The sequence below is a fragment of the Myotis daubentonii genome, chromosome 8, assembly GCF_963259705.1.
Source record: "Myotis daubentonii chromosome 8, mMyoDau2.1, whole genome shotgun sequence".
In the NCBI taxonomy this organism is placed as follows: Eukaryota; Metazoa; Chordata; class Mammalia; order Chiroptera; family Vespertilionidae; genus Myotis; species Myotis daubentonii.
This window is the reverse complement of record NC_081847.1, coordinates 7,918,815-7,941,765: the sequence shown is the minus strand read 5'-3', so window position 1 is coordinate 7,941,765 and position 22,951 is coordinate 7,918,815. Positions and strand designations below refer to the sequence as shown.

At 47.2% G+C, this 22,951-nt stretch overlaps 1 pseudogene; it reads right to left on the bottom strand.

The window, feature by feature from the left end:
* The window catches only part of LOC132240138 (cofilin-1-like), a 45,313-nt pseudogene extending 22,866 nt beyond the window's left edge, over positions 1-22,447 (bottom strand).
* Between the last annotated feature and the right edge of the window lie 504 nt (positions 22,448-22,951).

Genomic DNA, 22,951 nt, shown 5'->3' with positions numbered 1-22,951 from the left:
CAGCTTTGGCCTCTGGGGCGGGGGTGCTACAAAGAGCTGGCGAGGAGGACATGATCTCCTAGGGGGCCTGTCTCCTGAGTTTACTTAGATTTACTCTGGGATCTGGAGCAAATCGATTATCCTCACTCATCGCTTTTTGAGAAATGGAATAAATGATACAAATGGCAGCCATATGCTCCTGCCCCAGGGCTGACACGCAGGGAGGCCCCCTCTGTCCCACCCACACTCAGCTGCTGGCACCCACCTACTTAGGACCCAAGGAACGAGGCCTCTAGGGCTGGGAAGGAGTGACAGTGAGGGCCTCTGGGGGTTTCTTCCTCCCCCTAACAGTACACCCGTGGGAAGAGGAGCAGGGACATCCCTTGTTGGAAATACCCCAATCCCTGAGGGACATGGCAACCACTCATTTAATGGGAAACAAAAGCCTGCCCAGGAGTCCTGGAGAGCCCGGGAGGGCATGGCCGGGGGGCAGACGCCGTCTGAGGCTCTTGGTCCTGAACCTCCCAACAGAGGCAGGTCTCAAACCACAAGCTGACCTTCCCTGACCTTCCAGCTGCCGGGTTACCTGCTGTCCACTCAGAGACTGTACCTTGGGTCATCTGCTCACTGTGTCCTCAACCCTATGGACAGGAAAGTCCCCATTTGATTCTGCCATTGTTCTATGTTTCCTCGGAAGTTTTCTAACTAAGCCTGGAGAACAGACACAACGGGCTGGGCCCGGAGGAAGTCTGCCAAGGGGTGAAAAATGCTGATGGAGGGATGATAACTTTGGGTGCTTTCTTCCTGGTGCCCACTGTCTCTAGGTCCCTTGGAACCAGGGGTCATCTTTCACTTCCCACAGCATCTCCTGTCAGTCTCAGCTGTCTGTCCATCTCAAGAGTCCAGCTGAAGGTGTTTGTAGGGCTCAGGTATTCACATGCTAGTTAGTGCCACCTCACAAACTATAAATCATATAAAAATGCATCCACTGCACACATTAAAAATATTTTATTGGGGCCCAGCTGGCATGGCTCAAAATATTTTATTGAGCGTCAACCTGTGAACCAGGAGTTCACAATTTGATTCCTGGTCAGGACACATGCCCAGTTGCGGGCTTGATTCCCCAGTGTGGGGCGTGAAGGAGGCAGCAGAGCAATGATTCTCTCTCATCAGTGATGTTTCTGTCTCTCTCTCCCTGTCCCTTCCTCTCTGAAATCAATAAAAATATATTTTAAAAAATAAATAAAAACATTTTATTTGGTATAAATGAAAAAGGATTTTACAATTGAATTTTGCTAGGAACAAATTATTTACTTTGTCCTTGTGATCAGAATTTAGTATTTTTATATGCAACACATAATGAAAACCAAAACATTCTACATGCTTGGAAATTTAAAGACAAATTTCTAAATAATTCATGACTTGAAGAGGAAATCACAATATAAATGAGAAAATATAACTGAACAACAATGAAAACCCTACCTTGTTAAAAGGTAGTGCCTAAAGGGAAACATGTCTTTAAATGAACATATATAATGAGGAAAAGAGACTAAAATTAATGAGCTAAGTGTCCAATGCAACAAATTAGAGAAAGACATCAGAGTAAACGCAAAGAAATTGGGAGAAAGAGAATGATCTATAATAATAAAAGTGTAATATGCTAATTAGACCAGACAGCTAAACGACCTTCCAGACATCATTCCGATGTCCTTCCAGACGAAGCTGCAGCAGTGGGAGCTGAGGCAGAGGTGGTTAGGGGCGATCAGGAAGGCAGGCAGGTGAGTGGTTAGGAGCCAGCGGTCCTGGATTGCAAGAGGGATGTCTGACTGCCAGTTTAGGACCAGCAGTTGGACATCTCCTGAGGGGTCCTGAATTGCAAGAAGGTGCAGGCCGGGCTGAGGGACTTCCTCCCACCCACCATGCATGAATTTTGTGCACTGGGCCTCTAGTACAATAATAAAAATGAATTAGAATCAACTCAGATATCAACAAACTAAAAATTGGTATTCAAAAATAAAAGCCGATAGATAAAACCCTGATTATATTACTTACTAGAGGCCCAGTGCATGAAATTCATACACTGGGGGGGGGGCGGTGTCCCTCAGCCTACCCTAGACCCTCTCACAGTCCGGGATCCCTCAGGTGATGTCTGACTGCCGGCTTGCTTAGGCCCACTGGGGAGCCGGCAGTCGGACATCCCTCTCGCTGTCTGGGACCCCTCACTCCTTACTTCCCGCCTGCTCACTGCTCCTTACCACTTGGCTCGCTGCTCCTTAGTGCAGCTGTGGAGGTGGGAAAGGCTCCCGCCACCGCCACTGTGCTCACCAGCCATGAGCCATGAGCCTGGCTTCTGGCTGAGCAGGGCTCCCCTGTGGGAGTGCACTGACTACCAGGGGGCAGCTCCTGCATTGAGCATCTGCCCCTTGGTGGTCAGTGCACGTCATAGCGACCGGTCATTCTGGTCATTCCACCTTAATGGTCGCTTAAGCTTTTATTATACAGATGGGGGGGAAAGAAAATATAAATTTTAGTAATGAAAAGAGTTACATACAGATACTGTAGAGGTTATAAAACAAGATAACCCTGGAAGCAGCTTTATACCAATAAGTTTGAAGAATTAGAAGAAACTGATGAATTTCTGGAAAAACATAACCTTTCAAAATCACGAGGACTACAATAGACCTATGTCCATTTGATTGTATCAGTAGTTTAACATCCAGAGACTCCATAGGACCCTAGTGATTTCATAAGAAACTTCTACCCAAAACTCAGATAATCCTTATATTGTTCTGGAGGATAAAAAAATGAAAAAAAGCTGCCCAGCTCATTTTATGAGGCTAGATTGGCCTTGGTATAATATCAGAGAAGAACCTGTGAGAAATTAAAACCATGGCCAAGAACATTTGTGATCTTGCTTCCCAGCATATGTCAGCAGTTTGGCTCAAATAAACTCATAGAAATTCTCCAAAACCAAAACCAAAACCAAAAACCATGGCCAACAGCCAGGTCTTTGAGCATTTGCTCACCGTTGACTCTGGGCATGGCGCCATCTCCTTGACTAATAAACTCATTCTTGGCTACAACAGCAAAAAAAAAACAAACCAAAAAAAAACATGGCCAATATAACTTATGAACATAGATTCAAAAACCATACATGAAGAAATCTAATGAACAAAAGAAACTGAGAAACAAAATAGATCTAGAGACATGGAAGCATGCAACAAGCTAAGGATTCTCAGAGGGAAGGGGGTGGGGGTGGGAAGAGATCTACCAAAGAACTTATATAACCCATGGATGCAGACAATAGTGTGGTGAAGGCCTGGGGAGGGGGCGGGAGTGGGGAGGAGAGGGGGTCAATAGGGAAATAAGGGGGGACATCTGTAATACTGTCAATAATAAAGATAAATGTTTTAAAAACCTTACATCAAGTGTCACCAAGTCCAATGGAACTAAATATGTAGAGTATCCATGCGGACGGAGCCCTGGTGTGGAGGCCCTTGGACATGGTGGAGTAACAGCCAGCAGTTGATGTTCATCTAAGGAGGATGTGTGAGAACAGAAGCCTAGTGATTTGGGTTTGCTGTACACAAAGGATCAAGAAAATATGTAGCTATATTGAGAATAACATGATCCATGTTTCTTACCATTAGAGAAAGGAGATCCAAATATGAAAGGAGGGGCCCTGGCCAGGTGTCAGTCCCATACACTAAGGTTGCAAGTTCGATCCCTAGTCAGGGCACATAGGAGAAGCAACCAATGAATGCATGAATAAGTTGAACAACAGCCTGGCCAGATGCTTCCATTGTTTGGAGCCTCGTCCCATACACCAAAAGGTTGCAAGTTCAATTCCCGGTCAGGACACATACTTAGGTTGTGGGTTTGATCCCTGGTTGGGGTATATGCAGGAGGCAACCAATTGATGTTTCTCTCTCTCATCAATATTTCTCTCTCTCTCTCTCTCTCTCTCTCTCTCTCTCTCGCTTCCTCTCTCTAAAAACCAAGTTAAAAAATGAAACTGAATTAGCATTGGAAGGGTTGATATGAATACATGTTTTTCAACGTAAATATAGAAATAAATATGCAAATACACACACAATTTCCCACCTTGTTACGAAGATGGCCTGGGAGCAGCCATCCCAGTAGCAATGAGCACACCTAGCACCCAGATCTTGGTGTCTAAATTTCTAAATACCACTCGGCACTAAAAGAAACCAGGACTGCAGAGTCCTGTATGGTTGTAGGGCTAGGGCAGAAAAGAACAAGATGTTCGTGGAACTTCTTTTTATGCAACCAAGTCAGAAAGGTCTTCAAGACTAATACAGAAATACAAAAGCCACGGAGCTCAGTGTGAATAGGCTCCCACTTCCAAACCTGGGGCACCCTGAACTTCACAATAAGGAATGACAGAAATGAATTACAACCCGCTGAGTCAAATAGGAGTTCCTGAGTCACACTGACATAAATAAGAGGAGGAGATGCAATGCAACGATTTTCAACCCTTTCCGCCTCCTGGCACACACAAACTACTGAAGTCCTGTGGCACGCCAATATATATATGTTCTTTGCCGATCTGACAAAAGAAAAAGGTATAACTGGCTGGGTGACCCATCCCCATCTGAGAAGCAGCAATGATGCCCAGACCAAGCGGGAGTCCGCATCTGAGAGGAAACAGGGAGAGTCGGAGAAGATGGGGACCCTGGGGCTTCAGCTGCCTCAGGACCTTCCAGATCTGAGGCCAGGGGCGGGGGTGGGGGGGTCAGACCCTCCTAAGGAAGATCTGATGGAAATGCTGGTCGCTCCTCAGGGGGAACCAGGAGCCCAGGAACAGCACGTTTGGCCCACAGTGTCCCGGCCTTCACAGCCTCCTGCAACCCATCTTCCCAGGATCTAGGTTTAGAAATTGTACCTAGAAACAGGGCTGCGTGCGTGCGTGAGTGCCTGTGTGTGTGTGTGTGTGTGTGTGTGTGTGTGTGTGTGTGTGAGAGAGAGAGAGAGAGAGAGAGAGAGAGAGAGAGAGAGAGAGAGAGATGCAGTGTAACTTACTGGAGAATCTCCTGTCCAGACCTACTTTATAGAATTTCCTTCTTTTTCTATTAAGACATGGAACTTGGGTTTCAAACCCCTTGCCTTACCCACCCTTCCTACCCCTCCCCCCATGAACTTTCTTGTTCCTGTTGCTAACTGGACTGCCTTTCTCCTTCTCCGAGGTATTTTATGCAATCCGTGGAGTAATGCAAAAGGAGGAGGAAGGGGAGGGGAAGGAAGGGAGGGGCAGGAGCTGGGGAGGTGGGGCAGGAGCTGAGGAGGGGGAGGGGCAGGAGCTGGGGGGGGGAAAGGGCAGAATTGGGGGGGGGGGGGCAGAAGCTGGGGAGGGAAGGAAAACTAACCACCCAGACCCTCTCTTCCTCTCTGCCTGGCCTGTGTCCTTCTGCACCTTGCTTCATGCTCATGCAAAACATAGACCATATATAGATACAGCCACTTAGACAAACATGCAATGTACTTCATGGAAATCACTTTTGCAGTATATGCAACAGGTTGTGTGAATTAATACATGAACTGTCAGGCCCTGGCCAGGTAGCTCAGTTGGTTAGGGCATCGTCCCAGTAGGCCAGGGTTGCGGGTTTGATCCCTGCAATGTAAACAACAGCGACTTAAAACAACACGGATGTATTCTCTTACAGCTCTGGAAGGCAGAGTCTGAAATGGGTGGGCAGGGCTGTGTTCCTTCTGAAGCTCCCGAGGAAAACCCATTTTCTTGCCATGTCCAGCTTCTGAAGGCCCGCATTCCTTGGCTCGGGGCCCCTTCCTCCATCTGCAGAGCTGCCGCTGCCACCAGACTCTGGTCCTCTTGCCTTTCTCCGACAGGGACCCTTACGATCCATGACATTGGACCCACCTGGCTAATCCAGGATACTCGCCCCGCCTCCGGCTTCACTTACTCACACCTGCAAGCCCCTTGCGCCACGTCAGGTCACATGCACAGGCCCCCGGGGTTTGGGCGCAGGCATCTTTTGGAGGCCGTTCCTAGATCTACCACACTTGGTGATTTCCAGTTTGTAGAATTACAAACATCATTTCTGAATGCCTTCCCAGGCCTTAATTCCGTTGATTTGACGCCCCCAGAAAAACCTGTTGATCCATCGAAGCTGGGTTTATTAGGCCTCCCTCGGGAAAGGTCATTAGAGGGACGAGGGAATGCTGTGTGTAGGGTTTTAGGGCCTGCCCGGTGATTTAAAAGCAGGTCATGTCAGGCCAGGAACTGGTCAGGAACTGGTCAAGACTGGACAGCTTCTGACCTAAGAGCTTTGGAATGGTGGGCCCAGGGAGAGAGGTTTTGAAGTGAGAGCTGATGCATAATCTTATCTTCCCGAGGCAGGTATTTCCTGGAACAGCAGAGGTGACTTTTGCCAGATCCCGGGACTGTATTGCTTAACAGGGGGATTATGTTGGTCTGAGTTCTCACAGTTACAGTAATAATAGTTCCCCTTTTTTTAGTGCCTCCTACAGGCCAGACGAGTTGAATACATTTTGGCAGTTCCAACAACCCTAAAGGCAAGTATTTCAACCCAACAGTAGTATAGCCTAATAATTCCCCTCTTCCATTTAGGAGTCAAAAGTTCCCCCATATGCCCTAGCTGGTTTGGCTCAGTGGATAGAGCATCGGACTGCGGACCGAAGGGTCCCAGGTTTGATTCTGGTCACGGGCACATGCCTGGGTTGCAGGCTCGATCCCCAGTTGGGGGTGTGCAGGAGGCAGCCAATCAATGATTCTCTCTCATCATTGATGTTTCTCTCTCTCCTTCTCCCTTCCTCTCTGAAATCAATAAATATATATTTTAAAAGAAGTTCCCCCATAAAAATCCTGGCTCCCCCACCTACTTCCTGGGTGAAGGCAGGCAGGTAAACTCAGGAGCAGGGCCTGTTTCTTCAGCTGTAAAATCAGGACAACTCTTCATACCCCGCGGTGGAGGCGGGTGGAGAGGATCCGTTTGCCCACAGCAGACCTGGTCCTCGCCTGCCCTCTCGGAGTCTTTATTAACAGTGCCCTTTTATTATCCTCAAAGGGGTCCTTCTGTAGATGGTACATTATACAGGCGCAGTGTAAAGCAGTGAAACTGCAGTTATAATTTCTCTGTGGGAGACGGGGAGGCTCAGAGGGGTAGGTGGCCGGCTCAGGCCACACTGCTGAGGGGGGAGTGCTCCAGGTTAAAGAGCTCAGCAGGCCCAGTGCTATCCCTCCTGCCTGGAGTGGCCCCCACCCCACCCCCACACAGTGCTACACTCTGTAACTATATGTTGGTGTGATTTTAAAAATTCAGCCCTTGTCCCATTAGACCAGGGTCCCATGGGACTCCAAATGAGGTCAGTCTCAGTCATGGCTGGACAGCAGTGCCTCGGACAGTGGGGAGGTCAGGGTCATTTACACACATGCTCAGCCTGCCCCTGTGTATGTGTTCAGGAAAGGGGGTGTCTGTGTGCAAGGCAGCTTTTCCGAGACTCAGCCTCAAGGTGCCGCCCCAAAGTCTGGAAGGCGCGCAGTCAGGGACCAACAGTACCTGCTTCCACCCTCATCACGGGCCCCTGGAGACGCCTAGGACTTGGGGAGAAATGGCATTCTTCATTGTCTCCCCCAGAAGCGGCTTTGAGGAGCACCCCCTTCGGCAGCTGGGGACACAGGAAGTGAGATGGACTGTGCGCAGGCAGGGGGCGCTCAGGTGTGGCTTATACCGTGGGCGAGGCCTCACCACAAATGTCCCCAACAAACTGGATTTTCTCCTGTAATTACCATACTTCGGGCTTGGCCTTTACAAGGTTATCACCATCCAATCAGGTGGGATTTCTTGGCCCCGATAAAATAGCGCCTGCTGTTAATGCAACAGATTAAGGAATGCTTTCTGCCTTGGTCTTCCTGACAGGGGTGTCCCATGAGGAACTAAACCCACAGATAGTATATATTTAGAGGACGGTCACGGGTGGTCCCGGTATTAAAACTTCTGCCCTGATAGGAAAGTTTAAGACAATCCCAGCAGATCCCATGACTCAGCAGTTTCAATTCCTGGAACCTCATCCTCTGAGACACACGGGGCCAACAGGTGCACGAGCTTTTATCGGGAACAGCAGGAAGAACTGGAATAACCGAAGGGTCCATTAAGGGGGGAGGGGCCATGACGCACACACATCAGGGTATCATACAAAGGAATGCCTCCCTTCTCAGAAAGTAACGAGACAGTGGAAGATGACATCAGGGACCGGGCAGGAGACAGCAAAACAAGCGTTGCTGTTTGGCCAGAGCTCCCTGCAAGGTCTGAAACCAGGTTGAGAAACCGAAGGCCAGTTTCCCAGCCTCGCCACTGCTGATGCGGGGACCGGGTAACTCTTGGTCATAGGCGGGTCAACCTGTGCTCCCTGGCATGCTGGGCAGCGTGGCCTAGACTCCCCACTTGGTGTCTGCAGCAACCCCTTTCCCTAGATGAGACAACCAAAATGACTCTGGACACTGACTGCTGTTTGTCCCCTGGAGGCAGAATCGCTCCACCCCCACCCCTGCCTGAGCCATGGCCCAGGGCCGTGGTCGGCAAACTGCGGCTCGAGAGCCACATGCGGCTCTTTGGCCCCTTGAGTGTGGCTCTTCCTAAGCCTTAGGAGTACCCTAATTAAGTTAATAACAATGTACCTACCTATATAGTTTAAGTTTAAAAAATTTGGCTCTCAAAAGAAATGTCAATCGTTGTACCGTTGATATTTGGTTCTGTTGACTAATGAGTTTGCCGACCACTAGCCTAGGGTGACCGGTGACCAGGTCTCCTCTCCGGAGCTGAGGAAATGACTAACATCACCCCCTTTCATTCTCAAAAATGCCTTGTGCCTTGTCTGATAAAGTATACGATTACCCTTCTCTCCAGAAAAGAGCACCTATGCTACGGCATCATTGTCCAGACAGATGGCTGGCATCCGGGTCCCGTGGACCGTAAAGGTACTCACACAGGTAACAGCACCATGAGCCTCAATCCGGTGCATTAGCTAATTGTCACCATCCCTGAAATCTGGGCACTCAACTCCTGACTGCCACAGTCCACTTGTTTTTCCTGAGGCCAAAGTAGGGGCGCTGAGGACATGGGCACGGTGCTGTAGGTTATTTGAATGAAGTTCTCCTGAGTGGGTATCAGCAAGTTTCCAAGTTTTTCAACTTTACCATCTTTTTTATTTTTTTGAAATCTGAGTTCTAGAGAGTAGGGACTTCCCACATAATCCTGTGAATAAACACAGAGTGGCGGGATTGAGTGTGGGGACTGAGGTAATTCCTGGGGATAGGGCTGACCAACGGCAGGGCCCCCACCTCCTGGGCGCCTATCTGTGGTAGGCAGTGGAGGTGTTAACATTGACCAACACGAAATAAATAAGAAAATGAGAAATCAGGGATGCACCAAAAATTGTGACAGCTCACATCCCTAGTGGGAGGTCCTCCTGGCCACCTCTGGCTCTAGCTGGCGACTGTCCCCACCCTCTCACCTGCCTGATTAGTCCTCATTTTCTCCTTGGCCCCGTGTCTTCTGAGGCTGTGAATATCTGACTCGCTTATGTGTTAGGGCCTTTCAGGAGGATGGAAATGTGAGTGCGCGTTGTGTACTGTTGTGTCCCTAATGCCTGGAATAGCTCTGCCACGTAACACGTGCGCCATGAATGCTCGTGGAATGAGGATGCGGAGAGACAGCTGGGGCGGAAGTGGGGGGTCACAGAGTGGAGGACGATGGGGAGCGGGTGGCTGGGGAGGCCAGTTTGAGAAGGTGACACGGGTAACCCAAGCTCATAGGAGACGGGCCACTAATCTGGGCTTCTCCCATGCTGATGCCCAGGAGCTCGGGGGCACTGAGCACACCACGAAGTGACCTTCTGGGTCAGGGCTCCCACCAAGGGCTTTGCTTCTCACTGTCCTCCCCGACCAAGAGCCTGAGAATGTCATTTCGGTTAGATGTGTGGAAACTGAGGCATGGCGAGGTTATGTAGCTTGCTAGTGAGGGATGAAAATGCGATTAGAATGCAAGGCGGTGGGACCCCATGGTCCCCACCCCCCTCCCCATACACACGTGGACAGTCCCAGGCATGAGGGCCGACTGCCTCCATCCAGGTCCCGCTCAGCATCTCACTGGCTCTGACACTGACCAAGCCCTGGCCTGGCCGAGGGGAGTGTGCACGGACGCCCATGGAATGGGCGAAGGGAGCACGAGGCGTGGCATTCAGGTTGGCTGAAGCAGCCGGTCTGGCAGGTCCTCCTCTCCGGTGAAAGGGTCAGGACCACCCAGAAGCTCCATGGAAGTGCCGGCAGCCCAGGCTGCCTTTGAAATGCTGGCCCTCCACCAGCCTCTTGTTCCCTAATCCCCTGTGAACCCTGACCCAGACCTCTGGGAAGTGGGATTAGGTAGGGAGTGAGAAATCGCACCCTTTATTTGTTGTTTCAATGTTGTTTACTATAAACATACATATTTTTTGTAATAATTCTAATTCTTCCAATTTTTGACCAAAAAGTACAATCATCTGGTACTAGCAAAAGGAAAAGCAGACAGCTCAAGGGGTCTCTGGGAAATGGCAGAGAAAGAATTATTCAAAATAATATTAACCAAAGACATTTTTTAAGTGACACCTCATTTAAAGGGAAAGGCTGGTACATATCACTGCAAAAGAATTGCAAATGTGAAATGTTTCAGGCATGAAGCCAGAAAGGGGCACATTAAACACCACGACCTCCTGTGTGCTCAGCCCCCAGCTCATAAGAGGACACAGGAGAGGAGAGCCCTGGCCGGGCAGCTTATTGGTTAGAGCGTCGTCCAGATACGCCAAGGCTGCAGGTTCTAGCCCTGACAGGGCACATACAAGAAACAACCAACGAACGCATAATAAGTGGCACAACAGAATCTCTCTTTTCCTTTCTCTCTCAATCAATTTATAGATAGATAGATAGATAGATAGATAGATAGATAGATATAGATACCTATATATCATCTATATCTATCTATCTATCTATCTATATATAATAATAATTATTATTATGATAATCTTTAAGAGGACACAGGAGGAGCCCTGGGTGCATCTCCACCAATGAATGCCCCCCGCCACATCCTCCCCACAGATAAACGGTCTTGAATTTAAAGTTTTTCTTCCCTTTCATATTTTTATTCTTTTATTTCCTGTGGAGTTATTAATACCTCTTTTGCAGGTTCTTAAAATCGATATAAATATATTATATTGATATACCATTTTTTAAATTGAGGTAAATTCATATAACATAAAATTCACTATTTTTTTAACCTTTTTTTTTTTTTAATTCACCATTTTAAAGTGTACGATTCAGTGGCATTTGGTACATTCACAATGCGGTACAACCATCACTTCTATTTAGTTCCGAAACATGCTCATCACCTGGAAGGGGAACCCTGGGCGCATTGGGCAGTCACTCTGTGCATTTGCCTGTTCTGGGTATTTCATATACACGGGATCATATAGTATGTGCTCTTTTGTAACTGGCCTTTTTCACTTAATATGATGGTTTTGAGGTCCATCTGCATTGCAGCCAGGAGCCACCCTTCCTTTTTCAGTACTACTCCACTGCATGGCTGGACCACATTTGTTTATTTATCTGCTGAGGGACCTTTGGGTTGTTTCCATTATAACCATGCAGGGTGTGTGTGAAAAGTTCTGAAAACTTCTTAGCAATGACTTTCTTTAACAATATCTGTATTGGCACATATGGCTTCCCACAGAAACATGTGAATCCTTTAAGGGGTTTAGGACATTCCACCCTAAAATGGGCCACTTTGCCATATTCGTTATTTTGAGCTGAAGGTACCTGAGAGACAGGTACAGGAAGGGCTGCCTGACCTCCCGTCTCTACCTAAAATCAGGCCATAAAATTTCCCATGAGAAAGAACATTCCCTGCATCAGGAAGAGAATGTTCCAGAAACTGGAAGCAGACGCTGAAATAAATCAGCACAAACAAACCTGCTGACATCGCCTTTATCTCCCACTAGCCCTTCCCCATGGCTCCTCATCGCTTCTCCACAGGTACTCACGCTAACCCTGTGTCTCGTCATTTCTTCACCAAGGTATCATTTCTGTCTGAAAAGGGTAAAAGCCCCCTGTTAGGGTCACTTTTGGGGTCTGCACTCTCTTACAAAGGCCCCATGTATCTGGGAAACTGAACAGAACTTGCACGCGTTTCTCCTGCTCACCTGTCTTGCGTCAGGTTAATCCGTAGGCCCGGGCCGAGATCTAGGAGGGTGAGAACTTTCCCTCCCCGTGGCCTCCGAGTAGCCCACAGGGTGGCACATCAGTGCCCTGCCCTCACCAAGCTCCCTACAGGAATCCTTCCACTCACTGGTCACACCAGCTCTGGGCACGGTAGTCACCCCACTTGGCTGGTGAGGCGACCGAGGCACCAATCTGGAAAGTCCTGACTAAGAGGCAACCTCAGCCACTGACTCCTTGCTCATCGTTTTTCTCCTCAAAACTGCACTGAAACTAAAGACTTGGTCATAATTTGTGTGTAGGCTTATCTTTCATATATTTTTTAATCACAGAGATTTGGGGAGAGCAGATGCGGCCTCGACCCTGTCCTCAGCATGACCTGCTCCTGAGGTGGGTGGGCACTGGCCAACGGTGGGCACCTGCAGTGCCGGTGACACGTTCCTGTGCCAGCCAGCACCCGTCTCTCTGTCCTTCCCTGGTGGTGTCTTTTTGTTTTATTTTAATATATTTTTATTTATTTCAGAGAGGAAGGGAGAGGGAGAGATAGAAACATCAATGACTCGAGAAACTCATTGTTCGGCTGCCTCCTGCACACCCCACACTGGGGATTGAGCCCGCAATCCAGGCATGTGCCCTTGACCGGAATCGAAACCGGGAACCTTCCGTCCATAGGCTGACACTTTATCCACTGAGCCAAACCAGCTAGGGCCCTAGTGGTGTCTTTAACTCACTATCTATTTCCAGAAACGGGAGGTGGGCTTTATGGGCTTAATTAGATTCAGGTTAAACTTTTTTTTTTTGTCAAAAACTCTTCATAGGTAAGATCGATAGATACAGCAAATCAATATATAGGGTACCCTACATTTGAATGTCAGATAAATAATGCACTCTTTTAGTATAAGTTATGCCCCACGCAGTATTTGTATAACCTACTTCTACTAAGAATGATATTAATCGTTTATCCAAAGTTCAAACTTAACCACATTTTATCTGGCCACCCTGTTAAAACCATAAGGCTGCTGTCTGTCTATTTCATGGAGTCTCTCTGTGGACCAGTTACTGACCCCCGGGTTACCATGGTGACTTCCAAATCTCTCCACGGCCAGGTTTGGAACCCAACACATCAGGCCCTGGAAATGCAAAATCCAAACTGACCTTTGTCCGCAAGGAGTCAACGGCCTGGTGTCTCTGGCCCCTTCCGTTCGCCTCTCCAGCCTGCGCATACTTGGAGCTCAGCTGGTGCTCGCTGACTTTCAGTCGCAGGCCCGCATGAAGAGCTGACAGACAGATCACAGATGCTGGGGCCCACGGACTCCGAGCTGACATCTCCAGGCAGGTTGTTCTTGCGAAAGCTCAACCTCCCTGGGTCTTATCTGCCCATTTCATAGATGAGGAAACCAATACCTGGCTCATTGGGTTGTTTTGAAGATGAAAACAGACAATCATTCAACAAACATGTTTAGGCTCCTTGATTCTATCAGTAGGTACAGAAAAGGCATTTGATAAAATTCCATACACACTCAAGTTTAAACAAATCAACAATCTCTTCTATAAGAGCAACTGAAAAAAAAAAAAAAAAGAGCAACTGAAACTGACAAAGAGTATCCACCACCAACTTCATTCTTGATGGTGAAACTGTTTCACTAAATCTAGGAATGAGATCGAAACTCACACTGTTGCTACTTTTATTCAACGTGACACTGGAGTTCCTGGCCAGTGACCAGAGACCGTCTTTTTTTGTCCTAACACATGGATTTATTTGGATCATATGCACATTTTGTTTTTATAATGAAAAAAAAAACACCAGTTATTTTATTAAAAACTAGAGGCCCAGTACATAAAATTCATGCATGGGAGGGGGACCCTTAGCCTGGCTTGTACCCTCTTGCAATCTGGGACCCCTCAGACATCTCTCTCGCAATCTGGAACCGCTGGCTCCTAACCACTCGCCTGCTTGCCAGACTGACCACCCCTAAGGACTTGCCTGCCTGCCTGATTGCCCTTAACTGCCTCTGCCTGCCTGTCTGATCACCTCTAACAGCTCGTCTGCCTGTCTGATTGCCCCTAACTGCTCTCTTGCCTGCCTGCCTGATCACCCCTAACCACCTCTGCCTCAGCCCCTGCCGCTGCGGCTTCATCTGGAAGATCGTTCAGCTGTCCGGTCTAATGAGCATATTGTGCTTTTATTATTATAGCTAAGACCAAACACACAAGCAAAGGCACAAAAGTCCAACAGAAACAGCCTTAATAAAAGCCTCAGAGCTCCCCACTTACCATTTCTAAGCCAAGCCCATCCCTGCTGAGAAAAAGGAAGGAAAGAGCATAAGGATTAAAAAGAAAGAAATGAAAAATGCAATAGTAGTATGACTGACTACATCCAAAATCCAGGAGATTGAGCAAACTATTACAAGTGAAGGAGTTCAGTAAGATTATTAGTGAAAATATTTATATATATATTAATCCTCACCTAAGGACATGTTCATTGATTTTTTTTTTTGAAACAGAAAAAAACACAACAATGTGAGAAAGAAACAGTGATTGGTTGCCTCCCACACGCACCCCAATCTGGGATCAAACCCGAAACCTAGCTCTGTGCCTAACCGGTAATCGAACCCAAGATCTGCCAGTGTGTGGGAGGAGCTCCAACCAACCGAGCCACATTGATCAGGGCAGAAACATTAATATTTAAAATCAAAAGGTATAATAATCAATAGAGTTTCTATACATAAGGATATAAGAACTAGACATATAGCTAAAATAAAGACATGCTATAGTAGCAACAAAAATGATTAGGAATAAATCTAATAAAAGATGCAAAAAATGTGGGGGAGAAGTTTATAATGATGTATTAGAAAACTAGTAGGACATTTTACATGAAGGTCAATTTTCCTCAAATTAATCTCTCAATTTAATGGAAGCCAATAAAAAAAAAACAACCTGATACATTGATTGAAAAATTTGGTAATGGTGATTTTAGCATTCATCTGTTCTCTATGGATTTTAGACTCCAGAGTCTGGGTTCTAGACTTTGGAAGTTTATTATTTTGATCAAGAAGTGCCAAAAAAACGTTTTACAAAAGAGAACTTCCTTAAGAGATTTCCATCCTTCCCTAACACTGTGCTAAGTGAAGCAGTGTGGTGTCAGGCTAGTGGCCTAGAATGGAGCTCAGAGTAGACCCACACTTCTGTGGAAAGGTGTATGCGGTAGGGAAGAAATGGATCAATTGACAAGTGGTTCTGCAAACTGGCTCTATCGCAAGAAGACAAATTAGATTCCTGTTATGAGTCTTTCACAAAATAAATTTCAGATGGATTAAAGAGCTAACCGAAAACTTGAATACAGGAAATATCACCATGATATCAGAGTAGGGAAGATTCTTGAATCAAGATAAAATAACTAAAGCCATAAAAGAAAAATGTTGCATTTATTGCATTAAAAAAAAGTTTCCTGCCCTGTCCAGGTAGCTCGTTAGAGCATCAGCCCAATACACCAAGGTTGTGGGTTCAATCCCCAGGCAGGGCACATACAAGAAGTAATCAACGAATACATAAATAAGTAGAAAAACAAAGCAATGTTTATCTCTTTCTCTCTCTCTCTCAAAATCAATAAATAAAAAAATTAAAAAGAAAAGTTTCCTATGGCCAAAAAAGTGCCCTAAGTGAAAAGACCACCTATCAATTGGGATAAGACACAGACAATAGAAAGTAGGACAAACACAAAAGTTGTGAACAGGCAGTTCACAGAAAAGAAAACCAAGTGACCTATAAAGTAATGAAGGTGCTCAATCTTGCTAACGATGAGGGGAAATGCAAATTAAAACCTGATTCTGTTTTCCACTCATCAGATTGGCACAAATTAATGAGTCTGAAGACCTCAACCGCTGGTGAGGAGGTGGGGAAGTGGAAATTCTTACTGCGATTGTAAATGATACAAATACATTCATAAGATCAATTCAGAATATGGCTGTGCTGTAAGATATGACAACGGCCGTGAAGAGACTATTTTAGACAGGCTGATCGAGAAAGGAATGTTTGTGAGATGATGCCCCCCCCCCCGACCCCCAATTCTAGCAACAGTGTCTGGCACAGGACAGTTGCCCAGTAAGTAAGTGCTCATTAAATTTACCCAAACTCTGCTCATGTTCCTCCAGCCTCGCTCAGTCTTGTGTGGATATGCCCTGCATTGTCTTTCAATGAATCAGTGGCTATGACATTAGCTTCTGGAAGGTTAAAGGTACACAGAGGAAAACTTTAAACAATGCAGACAGAAAGTGACAGGGAAGGGGCAGGGAGCTGCTGGACTAGGCAGTGGGACTGTGTGTGGACAAAATGGATGGCCAAGAAATGGTGGGTTGGACACTCATGGGGGGTAGGGATGGGGAGAAGAGGGATGAAGGGGGTAGCGCATGGGGGCTGTCCAAAGAAGCCTCTAGTTGGGGAGGGACTGAGGCAGGAGGATTAGTGTTCATTAAGGAGGGTGCCAAGGAGACAGGAAAAGAGGGTGCAGGGTGAGGGCTACATGTCCTAGGTTTGCTTGGACTCAGAGCCCAGGAGCTCATCCCTATTTGAAGCTCTGAAGAAGGACATTGTACCTTCCTTTGTACTAAGTTGTACTGAAATATGGTTGGTGAACAGAGCCATCTCGACACAGTTCTGAAGGCCTTCCAGCCACAAGAATGCTAGAGTGAGTGGGCCATTGGTTTTGCGCAATAAAAGACAGTCATGTGCCACATAAATGTTTGGTCAAAGCCCAGCAGCATATAAGATGGTGGTCCTGCCCAGCGGCATGGCTCAGTGGTTGAGAGTCAATCTATGAACCAGGAGGTCACGGTTCGATTCCCAGCCAGGGCACATGCCTGGGTTGCAGGCTCGATCCCCAGTGTGGGGAGTACAGGAGGCAGCCAATCAGTGATTCTCTTTCATCATTGATGTTTCTATCTCTCTCTCCCTTTCCCTTCCTCTCTGAAATCAATTAAATACACACACACACATTTAAAAGATGGTGGTCCCATAAGATTGTAATGGAGCTGAAAAATTCCTATCGCCTTGTGACATCCTAGCTGTCATAATACCACTGCAACACATGACTCACATGTTTGTGGTGATCTAGTTATGTATATAGTACATAGTCCTTGATGAAGATAATAAATATGTTGTTGGTTCATGTATTTGCTATACCATACCTTTTGTTATTATTAGCGTGTACTCTTTCTACTCATTAAAAAGAAAAAAGCTTGCTGTATAACCATAGGTCCTGTACGCCAACAGCAGCCTCATATATCTCATTTACCGTGTCTCTTGATTGCATCACTGTCTCTCGGGCCTGATTTAATCTCGTGTTGTTTTGAGCAGTGACATGCTGCACAGGCTTGTAGCCCAGAAGCAGTAGGCCGTGCTGGACAGCCTCGGTGTGTCCTGGGCTAGCCCACCGAGGCTTGTGTAAGTGCACCCCGTGATGTTCGCACAACAATGAAATCGCTTCGTGACGCATTTCTCAGGCCTTATCCCTGCATGACTGTACTTGAAAAACTGTAAAGTTATGTAAAAATTAGGAAGTGAATGTCGGGAAATGGAGAAGCCGACTCTTTATTTTCTGCCCTTCTGTTCTATTCTCTTGTTTTTCTGGGCCACACATATGTTTTGTTTTTATGATTAAAAACGACTTGTTTTGTTATGCATCAGTGCAAATATATTAGCATAGGCCTTTCGGACCTATTTTAGCAGAAACTTCACGTCTAAGTCTCCCACTGCCCACTTGTCTACCCACCCCCACCTCTTGCTTCCTATACACCCCAGTTATACTCAGCCAGGGCCAAGTTCCCACTGTCTGACCTAGGCTCCTGGGGGGCTTCTTTCCTTACAGGTTCCCCGGGGCCTGACCTTGAGGTGTGCAGGAGATGGGCCCCCCTGAGGAACCCCTAGCACATAGGAAATGTTCATTTGAGGAATTACAGGCATACCTCGTTCTACTGCACTTCACAGATGTTGCGTTTTTACAAAGTAAAGGCAAGATCCTCTGACAGCAAAAACAATTCAACTCATTTTTTGGTGATACCTGCTTTATCGCGGAGGCCTGGAACCCAACTTGCAGCCCCTGCGAGGTACACAGTGCTAGCTGTGAGCCATGGTCATGGAGCACCTACTGCTGGTTCCTGAATGATGACTGATTCATAGGAGCCTGTGTATGCCATCCCCTGCTGAGCGCTGGCTGAAGGGGAGGAGGCCTGCAAACCTTATATTTCAGACAGAGCAGGGATCCTGAGCTTGACCTTGCAAAGGCGTCTAGGGAGGGCTGCTGGGACCCACCACACCACCCACGCTGCTTCCATTCCGGAGTTCCAGGGTGGGACCAACCATTTGCATTTCTAACGTCTTCTCAGCTGCTGCAGAGGCCGCCTGTGGGGGATCTTGCTTTGAGAACCACTGTTCTAGAGTTTAGGAAGATGGCCAATTAGGGTAAATGGGCGAACTCCCAGCAGGAAAGGGGAAGGACTTTTCAGGGGGCACAGCCTGCTTTTTGGCTCTTTCCTGGGCTGAGGCAGCCCTCTGTTATTCCCACAGGGGGTCTGCCTTTACAGTCTCCCACCTGAGGAGCCTGCCTGCTGAGGTCAGGGCTTGGGCCAGCATCTGGCTTTTCCTCTTACTCTCGGTTCTCCAGGGTCCTGCTTCCGAGCCACACCGTGGGCTCTCCTGGGCCTCAGTGACCGCATCTGTAGAATGGGTAGGAAACTGAACTCCCAACATGGTTGGGTGGAGGCAGGAATGAAAGGTAGCTGTGGAGAATGTAGCACAAGGCTGGGCCCCCACAACTCCGTCAGCATCGCTACTGCTGCAGTTTTGCATTTTCCTGAGCAGAGCACCTGTGTCAGCACAGGGGGACCTCGAGGGTGGATCTCCTTGAAGGGGAACGCAGTAGCAGAAGGATGCCAAAAGTGAGCTGGCATTTATATCGAGCCTGGGACCTGCATAGGGCCCATGGATCCTACGTCAGCAGTAAGGAAACCCCAATTTCTCCAGCCTCTGTTGGCCTGGGGTGGCCACTTGCTATAATGCTTTCCTTCCTACACTGGGAGGGATTTTAATATCTGAAATATCTCATTTGGAAATTTTAGGTAGTAATTTTGTCAACGTTTTTTCTTCATCGCTTGGTGTGAAAGTCATGTACATTATGCCTTTTTTAAATTACTTTATCACTTTATACCTTTAACTCTTTGTTATAAGTGCACCCTTTTCAGGCACAAGAAGTTACGTTTCCCTCTCCTTAAGGTCACTTATTGAATCATATGTTCTTTCTTCACTGATGTGAGATTGTACCTTTCACCATTTGCTAAGTCCCCATGTATATGCACATAGGGGCAGGGTATTAAAAGCTTTATTTAGCCCCATTATGTTTTCTGATTGCCTCTGTACCAACAACAGATGATTTAATACAAAATTAAATTGGTATTTTTATAAAAGTAACACGTTTATGGTAACCAATGTTGGAACAGCGCAGACAGGTGTAATTTGCCACCATCACCAATCCCACCTCCCAGAAAGAAAGGTCTGGGTTAGGGTTTGTGGCAGGCTTAGGGGTGGGAGCCCAGGATTAGGGAAGGGGTGTCCGCATTTCAAAGGCAGCCATGCCAGGCTGTGGCTGGCAGCGGGGTTTCAGTCATCTGGCCAGCCTTGGTGGTCCCCATTCATTCCCTGAAAGTGATCTGTGACTGATACTACTTTACAGATGACAAACATGTGCTGAGTGGTTGGTTAGTTGTGTTGTTCAAAGTCGTGCGGCCAGTGGGCTGGTGAAACTCTTCAGGTTAGCGCCGCATAGCAGGACGTGGGCTGTTTCTTTTGCCTGGAATAGCTTTCCTCCTACATCACACGTGCTCCGTGTATTTGACTGAGGCTGTCTCCCCCAATAGACCGGAAGTTCTGTGTGGCAGACACGAGGGCTGTTTAGTCACTGCTCTATGCCCAATGCCTATAATCATGGGAGGCACATAGTAGGTGGTCAACAGATATTTGTGGATTAACAGGGTAATGCTTATTCTACTGCTTGGTGCCTAAGACATGCTAATAACTACACTGAGAGAGCTTTTATGTACTGAGAGACACAGGCTCCACGTGGTTCATAGAGAATCTTCTAAGTGTGTTACAAATTCCGACAATATGGTTGCGTGTCAGTGACAGACATGCCTGTTTCCACCATTCATCTGTGGAGGTGCCACAATCCTGGGTCTAGAGTAGCAGTGAGTCTGTGAGTAACAGCGTTCATCATTTTGGCTGCTTGTATCTAAACTTTAGTAACAAGCCACCTTTCACACGGTCAGCTAGCGCCTGGATTGGAGAGAAACCACCACGCACTGGGCTCCTCAGACGGGGCTCAGGTGCCATGTGGTTTGCCTACCGGGCTCCTGGCTGGGCCACCCAGGCTTTTCCTTAATCACCATGCTTCTAGGGTGGAGGTGTCTCAGAGATTCACTGCCACCAATAAAAGTTCTAGATTCTCCTGGAATATTTCCTCAGCTGCTAGGATAACCAACCCTTCAACTCCTGGTCCTCCTCCACCTCAGAAGAAAATGATCGATTGTACTTATTGGATAATTTAAATCCCATAAAAGGGCCTAGTCTAAAGATATTTTTAAAGCTGATCTCCTATATTTTTAATGAGATATGGCAATAGAGCACGGTGCAGAATAGCCAAGAATATTGCTAGTGGTAGATTTGTGTGAAATGGCAAAAAGCTGTGTGCAGAGATCTATTTATTTACTTGACTGTGCAGAACAGGGACTCCAAGGATCTAACCATCGCAACCGCGGTGGCTGCTGGGCAGAGCGAGGGTCCCATTCACCCTAGCAGCAAGGACACCGCACAGGAAGGAGCCTGGCAGGAATACCTGGGTTACCAAAGAGAAAAACCCCTGGGTTACCTCCGGAAGGAAGTTACCGTTTTGGGGAAAAGCTACAGCTATGTGTTCTGTAGGTGTACATTTTTACATATTTCCACAATATGTTATAACCAGAATAGATCCATGCATTACTGGGTAATTTTTGAAAAGTACATTAAAACAGGCAACCAACAGGAATTTATAAAATAGGGAAAATGCAGAGCCCTGGCCCCACCCACTCACCTGCCCTCCTCCCTCCAGGTAGCACCACACACTCACTGCGTGCCTGGGACCTGTCATTGTTCCTTTGTCAGTGCACATTCATGATAAGAAACAAGGTTAATAGCCGTTTTCTACAGTAAAATTGGGTGGTTCGGCATGGCCATTGGAGGAGGAAGGAATTAAACCCTATCTTCCACTAATAGAAAATAATATTGGATGTCAACTGGCATGGGAACAAAACAGACATATCTCCCCCTAAAAAATAAAAAGGAAGGAAGGAGCCCACAAAATGGACACCTTCCTGAAAGCTGATCCCCTATGCATTGTGGACATTGCATAGACACAACTGTGGACTGCCAGTCTCTTAAATAACAATGACGTACATTAGAATAATACTGGCAGCCATTGTGTGCTTGACCCCGGCTTCCACTCTGGCTTAATGGCCTTCGCTCTTGAAAATCAGGCTCCCATTGTATTTCCACTTTATTTGTTATTATTATTACGGAACCTTTCAAACACACCCAGCAGCAGCGAATGGTCCAAGGGTCCACCCTTCTCCCTGGACCCAGCACCAGGTCAACAGCAACCCCTTGCTGTCACCTGTGCTTCCCCCGTCCCTCTGTCCACTTTCAGGCCCAACATGTTAAAAGGAACCCCAGGCTTTGCGTCAGTCCCACAGAAACACTTCAGGGTGTCTCTACCTTAGCGGATAAAGACTCTTTTTGCTTGTTTGTTATTCTGACCGTCTAAACCGCAACATGACTATCCCTCCCAACGGAAGTTAATAATAAGGTCTCACCATGGAATAACCGGTGCCTTTTCAATTCTGTGTTTGTGTGAATTTAAGTCAGACCAGAGGAAGAGCGGGCAAGCTTTGGAAAGTTGGCAAAAGGCCAAACGGCGTTTAAGGAGTCTCTGGGGGAGCTTGTTAGAGATTCAAGACCCCCGTCCAGACCCACAGAAACCAAACTGCCAGTTTAATGAAGCTGTGGGTGACTCACGTTTGAGGCTCCCTATCTACTGCAGAGGCCGCAATGGCGTGGACTCACCCACTTTTCTTCGCTCTGGGTCTTGTAGGCTACGAGGGGCAGCTCCTTGGAGTCCTCTCTCCAACAGTGAGAGCCCGCCATTCCGCAGGCGTCACCAGGCCCCCGGGGACAGGTGAGGCCCTGTCCTTCTGAGGCTCTCCCTCCGGGGGAAGGACCAGGGCAATGAGAGGAGTTCCATGTGGGAACAAGGCTGAAAGCTTTTCCCGATCCATCTGGTACTGGCGGAGGAAAGTCTGTTGAGCTATCAGGCAGATCAGAGAATTGTCCCAGACTCATCATGCCTGTCAGGGAATCTAAGAAACGATAAAGGCAGCACTTCAACCTGGGAGGGTTTTTTAAATAAATGCTGTTGGGGCCCTGGCCGGGTAGCTCAGTTGGTTAGAGCATCATTCTGATATGCCAAGGCTGCGGGTTTGATCCCTGGTCAGGGCCCATACAAGAAGCAACCAATGAATGAATAAATACGTGGAACAACAGATCCATGTTTCTCTCCCCTCCTCCCTTTCTTTTCCTAAGAATAAATAAATAAACAAACAAATAAATAAATACTGTTGGGGAAATCAGCTGGAAGTCTGTCCATGTGGA